This window comes from Saccopteryx bilineata, chromosome 6 (assembly GCF_036850765.1).
Source record: "Saccopteryx bilineata isolate mSacBil1 chromosome 6, mSacBil1_pri_phased_curated, whole genome shotgun sequence".
NCBI lineage: Eukaryota > Metazoa > Chordata > Mammalia > Chiroptera > Emballonuridae > Saccopteryx > Saccopteryx bilineata.
In genome coordinates, this window is record NC_089495.1 from 99804969 (window position 1) to 99815139 (window position 10171).

Genomic DNA, 10171 nt, shown 5'->3' on the forward strand with positions numbered 1-10171 from the left:
TTTAAATGGGATTTTAAAAAAATCAAATCTTAGAATTTCTATCTATCCATTCATTCTTTCATTTATTCAACAAACCCTTACTGAAGGACTCAGCAGGGAACTAAACCAGCATGGGTCATGGGTCCCGGCCTCCCTGGCCCTCGCTCCAGCAGCACTTCCTCTGCTCTCTCTGTGGGGCCCCTCTTAGGTCTGGCTTTCTTCCTGTCACCTTGTTTTATGCGTTTTCTCTCTCTTTTTTTTTTTTTTTGTATTTTTCTGAAGCTGGAAACCGGGAGAGACAGTCCGATAGACTCCTGCATGCGCCCGACGGGGATCCACCCAGCACGCCCACCAGGGGATGATGCTCTGCCCACCAGGGGGCGATGCTCTGCCCCTCTGGGGTGTCGCTCTGTTGCGACCAGAGCCACTCCAGCGCCTGGGGCAGAGGCCAAGGAGCCATCCCCAGCGCCCGGGCCATCTTTGCTCCAATGGAGCCTCGCTGCAGGAGGGAAAGAGAGAGACAGAGAAGAAGGAGAGGGGGAGGGGTGGAGAAGCAGATGAGCACCTCTCCTGTGTGCCCTGGCCGGGAATCGAACCCGGGACTTCTGCACGCCAGGCCAACGCTCTACCACTGAGCCAAACGGCCAGGGCCTATGCATTTTCTTTTCATGTGTCCTGGTATTTATTTTTTTCCCTTATTTGCCTTTACTCGTATTGGAGTTCTTTTTCTCCTCTAATGGTCTGGAAATTACACATGTTATTTCTATTTTTCTAGCGGTGGCCATCAAATTTTGACAATTTAATTTTCCTATCAATGCCTTGATTTAGTATCTGCAGCTTTTCCCTACAAATACGCAACACTTAGTACTCTAGCAGTCTCCCTGCCATGGTGCAGTTATTCAGAATTTCAGTCCCAGGCTCTTGAGGATGTTTTGCATCATGCATTCAAATTAATTTTAACTTTTATGATAACTTTGCATAACATTATTTTCCATGTTATATCTTCCTGCTTCTTGACTCCATTTTGTCTTTTTGCTATAACACATTCCTGATGAATTTTCTCAGAGAAGTTCTGTGAGTGGAAAACCTTCTGAGATGTTAGATGTCCTCACACTGGGATGCTAGTTTGAATGAAGTATAAAATTCTAGATTCAAAATTATTTTTCCTCAGACCTTTGAAGATTTTTCTGCCTTACATTCCAGGATCTGTGTAGCTAGTGAGAAGTTTGATGCCACTTTAATTTTTATTCCTTTGCAGGTACAAAGGACAGAAACCCAACTCAGGCTAGCTACAGCAATGTAGGAATTTTATCACCTCATACCTGCGAGGCACAGAGGTAGGGCTGGCCTCAAGCCTGGCTTGAATCCAGTGGTCCAAACAGTATCATATGGATTCCTTTCCAAGCTTCTTTTCCAGGGTTCTTCTGGCTTTATTTGTCTGTGTTTCTATACACTATGCTCATTCTATACTACTGTAACAAGCTTCCTCTCTACACAAGATAACTATACACAGCTGCAGCCCACAAGCTTGTAGTCACATAACCCAAATAAAAGAGTCTGACTTACCCATTACCACATGCAGAAAATCCTGAAGAGAACTCCAAGTGAGCCCTGTAACTCATAGTTCCATCTGATTGACACGGAGAGAGAAAACACCTCCTGAAAAAAGAAGAAGGAAAATGGATACTCTGACGGGGAGGAAAGAGAAGGAAACGCAAACAAGAGGCAAAACCAGAATTACTTATCCACGACGGCGGACAAGCTTTCTTTCTCTCCGGGAGCTTGTCAAATTCTTTAATCCTAGGAATCTATTTCGCCAAGGTTTTCATCTTTTAACATTAGTTCTACTGGCTTTAAAATAGATGATTTTTGTCACTCTTTAACTTGAAGAAATAGGTCCTCAATTATTTCCTCCCCTCCTTTGTCTATGTCCTCTGATGGTGGAATTCTCGTTCAGTTGTTGTCTGGGGCCTTCCTGGATTGATCGATTTTGTCTTATAGTTTTTTCTTCTATTTTCCATCTCCGTGTATTTTTGTTCTGAATTCTGAGAGAGTTCCCGAGCCTGGTCTTCCAGATCAATAGTTAGGTTTATTCCATTGCTCAGACCCTTTACTGAATTTTCTGTTTCATATTTTGAACTGTAGAATTATCCTTTGCTCTCTGGGTTTTTGGTTTTTCAGAGCAGCCTTTTTTTGTTAGTGTTTCAATGAGTATACTTCCTTCCTAATTGTTTGTTTTTTTTAACTTCACTTCTGTTTCCTGAATTGTCCCTTTTTCCTCCAAGATCAGCAGTTTCATTCATCTTGGTACTTCTCTCTCTCTCTCTCTCATGCCATTGGTTTCTCTCAAATATCTCATACTTATTGGTTTTCCTTTTTTTTTTTTTAAATTAATTTATTTATTCATTTTAGAGAGGAGGGGGGGGAGAGAGAGAGAGAGAGAGAGAGAGAGAGAGAGAGAAGGGGGAGGAGCAGGAAGCATCAACTCCCATATGTGCCTTGACCAGGCAAGCCAGGGTTTTGAACCGGCAACCTCAGTGTTTCCAGGTTGACGCTTTATCCACTGCGCCACCACAGGTCAGGCCTGGTTTTCCTTTTATACCATGATCAGTGTGGGTATCTGGCAAGTGTTTCTCCTGCAGTTGTGTTAGTTTCCTCAAAAGACCTTCCCCTTAGTGAGGGCACATCCCAGCAGAAATATTTGGGCATCTTCCTAACTGCCAGGAAGGAGAAGTGGATTCTAGCAACAAACTGAAGTGTCTTCCTTCCTGTGGAGGAAGTCTTTCCTGCTCTCTCCTTTGTATTTCATGAAGTCTGGGGCTTTTTAGGTGTCACTTTGGTTGTTTCTTCCCTGGCCTTCCAATCACCTAAGAAGCTCTTTAGTCAAACTTGCTGTTTGGCAAGAGGTTAGTGAGAGTTGCAGCTAGCTCTTCCGCTCTGAACAGTTTTTCATTCAATTAATAACAGTTGCCTCAGAACTCTCTTCCTGTTCACAGTATTTGCTGAAGCTGAGTTCAGAGCTTCTCTCATTCTTAGCAGTTTCCTTCTAGGTAGGTGGGTTTTGGACTGTAGTCTTATTTTGTTTTTTGGTTTGTTTGCTTGTTTGTTTGTTTTGGCTCTTTCCAAGCCCATCCATTTGAGGCATTTCTCTCAAGTTCTGGTGTTACTCTCCTTTCACTGCACTAAAGGAACTGGAGAGAAAGGAAAGTAGCCTCGATGTTTTGATCCACTCCCATATATATTCCAAAGTATTCACTATGTACTTCTTCTGTATACTGAACTCCCCAAGGAGTAGTAAAAAGGAAGAGTTTGCTAGAATTTGATTTATATACCTGAGAGATGTGAACAAACTTCTTTATTGCTTTTAATATATAATGAGTGCCAGACACTATGCTAGTTGCTTTATATACATTTCTTTAATTAACATAAACTAATTGTCATTTTTTTAAAATCTCTGTGAGCCAGAGATGAAGATGACGAAGAAACAATGATACACAGAGCAATTGCATAACTTGGCCAAAGTTATACGACTTGTAAGTCACAAAGACAAGCCCCAGCCCAGATCTCTCCGATCTCAGGACCCAAGAGTACCAAATAACATCTCCACACACATGACCAGATTGTTCTATGGTGAAATAATTCTGTCGTCTTGAGTGCTGAGTGAATTAAGCAAAGGCAATATATCTCTGCTATACTAACATTTGATTTTTTTGCAGTAGAGCTTAATAAAGTCTTCTAAAAAAAGACCTTCCAATTCTAAATTATCCAACACATAGGAGAGTTGGAATATAGAGAGTGTTGGGAATTAAAAGCAAATTAAGCTCTGCTTCTCCTCCAGGATTTGCGTCTTTGAGCGCATGCTGTCTTCTCTCTGTCTGAAATATTTTTCAGCACACCCTCCCACCACCTTGTCTGGGATCAGCTCCCTCAGACTCCTCTGAGAAGTCAGCCCCGCCCAGCAGCCCTCCTGCAAGTGCATCTGGGAGAGATCCCTCCTCCCCACCGGGTCTTCTCTAACTCAACACTCTGATTCCTCTTGTACCGCAACGTGTAATTATTTTGTTTATTTTGTTTTGAATTTTCTTGGTCTGTCTTTTCCACTAAATTTTAGGCTCTGGGAGAGAAACATACATTTCTTACCTCAGCCCCTATTTGTTAAACTATTAGTTAAACTATAGTGTTACTAAGAAGTCGTCTGAAATATATTTTCCTGCGCCAAGAGGCAGGGCTGTGCTTAAAGTCAGAAAGAGAGATGTAAGAGCGAAGAACCTGGAAAAGCTGGAAAAGCACTGAATCAGCAGAGTTCAGGGCTGTGGCGGAGACACCCAATTCTCCCCCTCTGTTCACTCTCCTCCCAAGAATCTGTTTCCCCAGCCTCCTGCTGAGACCCCAGCCAAACACGATTAGTCTAAAAAAGTCATGGGACCAATCTGGCCGTATGACCATCTGTAGGCCCATCTAATGGTCATTCAGAGTCACTTATTTGGGGGATTTGACACTGGGAGCCTGGGATTCCAGATCGATCAGGAAAGAGGCAGCTATGCTTGGTGCTTGTGTGACTTCAGAAAACCAGTCAGCCAAGGAGAGAAAAGTGAATCAAACTGACAAGGGAAGAAGAGGCCCCACGGCCTCACAGAGGCACTGCCATGGCTCCCAATTCAGCCTCCTGGGAGCCCCGCTGTGGTCTCCCTTCTGGAAGCTACGAGACAAATTTCCCTTATTGCCTAAGCCAGCTTGAACAAATTGTGACTAAATAGCCCCTGGTTAAGACAAGTGTGAAGTGATTGTTACTCCTCACCGTGTGTGTGTGTGTGTGTGTGTGTGTGTGTGTGTGTGTGTGTGTTGAGGGAGGGGTTACTTAACCTCATCCCAAAGGCCTCCCTAGGCATCATATGAACATGATAAAACTTTCTTACAATCAGGTCTTGTCTTATGAACAAACAGTGTAAGCTTTAGGGCATGATTTCTGAGACACCCAGCAGTCCTTCCCCCTCTCCCCCCACAGCTCCTCCCACTCGAAAACTGCATCATTACACATTCATTTCGGGGCTATGCCTTGTTCCCCCAAAGCCAAAGCACACCCACAGCACGGAGGGTCCGTGTAAGCAGAGCCTGGCCATTCACAGGGGCTCTTCACTCTCCACAAGTCGGTCGGGCGAGAACTTGGCACACCCTCCTGCTGGAACGAATGAATCAAGCAGAAAACCGTGGGCAGGAAGGGAGCTGAGGGCATCGCATTCGACACCTTCAACCGCACCGTTTCCAGCGAGGTTAGTTCCGATCACAGGTGAGCTGTGAAGTGACGGTTACAAAGAATTGGAAACTGTGCTAGGTCACAGGCGAGCTCTGCCACCATCTTTGTAGTTTTCATTCACTTTCACAAGCATTCCTGCCACCTGGGCAGACTCGGTTAAACCAAGCGGAGCAGAAAGATTTACAGGTGCTGCGGATTGAAGGGCAAAGAGGGGGAGAAATAGTGAACTGCCAAGCAGAGGGGGAGTTGTCTGAAGCCCTCTCTCCTGCCTTCTCTTTTCCCCACCCTTGCTCTCTGCTCTAAGTTATTTTGCCATCTTGACAGCCAAATTGTGGTTTGAAATTCATTCAAGCAGATTAAATCATGGTTGCATTAGTAAAATCTGAACAAACAAATTTAATTTCTTTCTTCAGGAAAAAAAACTGCAGTGTTAGAAATACAACGGAGGGGCTGTTCATGTGCACCCAGTGACTGGAGCAAGCAGATGCATTGTTTTAATATCCATTTTCATAAGCCTGGGGGTTAGCCTCCCAACCACACCCAACAAGGTCTACACGGTCTTTCTGAAGAGCTCCACTGGTGAGCTGCCATCCTCCGTGCAAACAGCCCTGTGAGGGCGAAACTGTAGAAGTTCCATTTACAAACAAGAGGAAGGGAGATGTGTTTTCATAACTGCACAGCAGACCCGCAGCAGGGCCCAAAGCTCTGAGCTACCAGCGCTCAATCCCTTGAGTTGACTTCCTATTTGAAATGAAACTCCCTCGAGCAATTAATTCTCTAACCTGGCTGTGGGGTAGAAAGGAGGTGGAAATCCCACAAATGGAGTTAGACATAAAGTATCTGTTATACAACGTCCATGAACATATACAAGTTAAATTCTTTTTCACATAGCTCATAGACAAAGGTTTTAAGAAAAATCATGGCAGTATCAGGTATCAGGAAGAGTGGTCGTCCTAATAAACATGAGTGGAATTCCACATGGATGGAGGGCCCAATGAGTATTCTGGATGCTATTCTTGGTCTAGCGCAGATGTAAATCTAATTGGAGCTGTTTTGATCCACATCTGGAACTTTCCAACGAATAGCCCCATTGCCTAATTGGCCCCCTGAGTTAGCAAATGGTTGCTATTTTGATGACGGAGTTCTTCTGTCTGTAACAACTCTTTACTTCATTCAATTAAACATACGTTTATTGGGCAAAGAACAATGCTGTATATTGGTCAAGGCAAGGAAGGAGAAAGGAGTTAAGAAAGAGAAATAATATGTAGTCTGTTCCTTCCAGGAATGTAAAGCTTATTTGTATAAATAACTAACTTAATTATAAGACAAAGAGAATCAGATACTGTAACAGAGGCAAAGATATCAGAAGGCAGAGGAAGAAACAATGAATGTTTGAACGGGATGGCAAGGGGCAGGGGGCGGCAAATGATAAGGTTCCCTAAGGGGCGCAGTACTTGAGATGGGCCATGAAGCATGAGTAGAATGTCAATAGATGAAGATGAAAGGGGCATTCTGGGCAGAGGAGACAGCACAGGAAAGACACAGGCGGAGGGAGAAGGACAAGAGTGAGTGAGTCAGAAGTGTGGGTTAGGGTCAGGCTGTAAAGGACCTTAGATTTAGTTCTGCAGGCAGTGGGTGGTTACCAGGGGTTTTCAGGTAAGGAGTCAAGAGCTCCGCGGCCAGTCTGAAACAACTGGGTTATTTCTAAGGAAAAAAAAAATGAACCATCTTATTTAAATCGCTGCATTTGGAAGCCTCTTTGCTATACTAGCTCAGCCTTCCCCAACTAATAAAAACACCTTCATTTTACAAAAGAAGGATCTGAAGCTTAGAGAAGTCCCTTAACCAGCACTGTGTTACCACTCATGGACAGAACCAGAACCAGAACCAGACAAGGAAATAGGCTGGGATATTCCACGAGTACCAAAAATGTGATGGTGATGATGGTGAAGATCATGATTGTCATGATATTGATGGTGATAACAGTAATATGATGATAATGATGGAGATTCTTTGTTTTGATAAACTGGTCTTTAGGGGTTTGGTTTTTGTATCTCACATTCTTTACATCTTTTTATATTTTAATGTAAAGTCACAGAACAGATTATCCTTGCGATCACTTTTAAGAATTATCTATAGGTAATAAGTTCTCTGAAACTTAAGAGCCAAGTTGCTTCCAGACTAACAATATTTTGTAGTATCATCTAAAAGTAACCTTAGAGGCCCTGGCCGGTTGGCTCAGCGGTGGAGCATTGGCCTGGCGTGCGGAGGACCCGGGTTCGATTCCCGGCCAGGGCACACAGGAGAAGCGCCCATTTGCTTCTCCACCCCTCCGCCGCGCTTTCCCTCTCTGTCTCTCTCTTCCCCTCCCACAGCCAAGGCTCCATTGGAGCAGAGATGGCCCGGGCACTGGGGATGGCTCTGTGGCCTCTGCCCCAGGTGCTAGAGTGGCTCTGGTCGCAACATGGCGATGCCCAGGATGGGCAGAGCATCGCCCCTGGTGGGCGTGCCGGGTGGATCCCGGTCGGGCGCATGCGGGAGTCTGTCTGACTGTCTCTCCCTGTTTCCAGCTTCAGAAAAATGAAAAGAGAAAAGAAAAATAAATAAATAAATAAAAGTAACCTTAGAAAGACAGAACAAAAATCACTAATGTCTACAGGGTTTAAAGACACAAAATGTTCATTTGGAGAATGAGAAATCAATGCACATTGGCTCTTGCTGTCTGGGTTTGTCACGCTCTGTGTACGTGAGATGACTCACATTGCTGAAGCCCAAGTTTAATTAACATGCTTATTCTGTGGTAGTGCTTCCATTCTAACAAATTAAATGTTTAAACAGCCAGTGCAAACATTTAGATCAGAGTCAAAATTGTTTGCACTCTGCCAGTTTAGGCATTTAATTTATTATAATCCTTTCCATAATACATGCCTTGAAAGTCATTTTTTTGCACTGAAAAATATCATTAGTATTTCAACTGATGATATTTGAATCTGATGATATGGAGACTATCAGAATGTGATGTGAGAACTAATTTAGACTGCAGACAAGGGTGCTAAATAATATAATAAACGAATCTTCATCTGTCCTGACTTCCCCAATAGACCAGGTGATAAGAGTGACAGGTGCCAACTCCGGACCTGACTTCTGCTCCATAAATCTCTGCTCACATAGAGAGATGCAACAACAAGGCAAGACAAGGATCCTGCAACGCTCTCAAACATTTCATCATAAGATCTTGACTTCTTCCTGCCTGCAGATATTTTTTTCAGAATATAGAATTTTGCTAATTTTCAACAACTTCCCCTTTTCTGGGGCTAAAGAAAGTGAAATGCACTGGAAAAACCAGCAATAACAAAGCCGGGTTGAAGCCACACTGACTGCACTGATAAAGATCTCAGGCAAACAGCGAAAGAAGCTGGACAGACGGTGCTGCAGAGGAATGACCCTCTGTGGCTCCAGGTGACCACAAGGTGGCAGTGGAAGTCTTCCTCACCCTGCCCATTGGCACTACCAAGCCCCCAAACCCTGGACCACAGATACTGGCTCCTCCCCCATCTCCCAGGGAAACTGAAAGGTTTACCCAGATCAAAAGAGCTGTCATTTTTACATTTTTAATAAGCATACCTTTCTGTTTTATTGTGAATAACATGGAAACTAAAATAAAAAATAAAAAGTTGGAAATTTCCTCAATAGTTCCTGCTTGAAGAAAATGGAGCATTTAAAAAAAAATGGAGCACTGGGTTGGAGCCAAGAGGAAAATATCAAAGAGTAAAAGATGCTGGTCATGTAAACTCATTAAATCTCAGCTTCCTCATCCACAGAATGAGGGGATTGGCTCCTCTAATCCCTGAGGTTTTTCCCAGTGAACCTTCCAGACAGAGACTAGAATAACTCAAACTTATCGAGTGAGGAAGAGGAGGGAGTCAGGGGACAGCAGTCAGTTCACTGCTGTGTGCTAATCAGAGTCACCAGAAACTGAAAACCCGGATTCATTTGCTCTCTGGCTCTTCAGGCTTCCATTTCCTGCTGGGAAATCTTTCAAGGTCTTCTACAAAACATTCCAGGTTGTTTATACCCAGAACTGAATTATCCCGAATCAAGCTGGATCAGATTTCAGAATGAAACTATATCTACCTGAAAATAGGCTGGTGGAAGGAGGAGGAAATAGTTGAATTCAGCCAAGTTATTTCTAAAAGCAATTAACTCAGCTCAGTCAAACCTTCTTTGTTTTCCCAAGTAGGTTGGGCTGTTCAGACACAGGAGAGGGTTTTCACCTAGAGGCAGCTTCAGGAAGACCCATTCAAAAGAGCACTGCGAAATGGGAAAGGGAGCCTGCGCCTCTTCACACGCTATTGTTTAAATGCTAAGGGTTAATTGAGAAATAAAAAGCAAAAGTCCTTTCTCATTGAACATTTATGCTGAAGCATTTTGCTTTTTGGGGGAGAGGTCTAAAGATTGTAATTAAATGTAGTATCAGTTTTTGTTTAATTAATTACAATAATTATTAACTTTAATTAAGTACTTACTATGTGCCAGGCAGTGTGTTAAATACATTCTTTGAATTGCCTCATCAATTCCCATTACCACCCTATGAAATCTGTTAAGCCAGTAGCCATGGCCACCATCACAGCCGCCTGGCCCATGCAGGTTTGCATTAGATTCAGACGGAGGGTAATGAAACAATGGAGCCAAGAACCAGTGGGCCATTACCTTTAATCCTAGCTTCCACCCAGCACGCAAGTAAAAACACACACTGGGCTCCAAAACCCACTCATTCAGTGCTTACAAAGCTACTGATTTATCTGAGTTTCCTAGAATCAAAGGTTTCTACCTCACCAGCCTTACTCACCTCTGTTCCCCATCTCCTTCTCTCTGTACAAACTCTGCACAAACTGGCTTCTCCTTTTGCATTCTGCCATCTTGGCTGCTTCTCCTAGC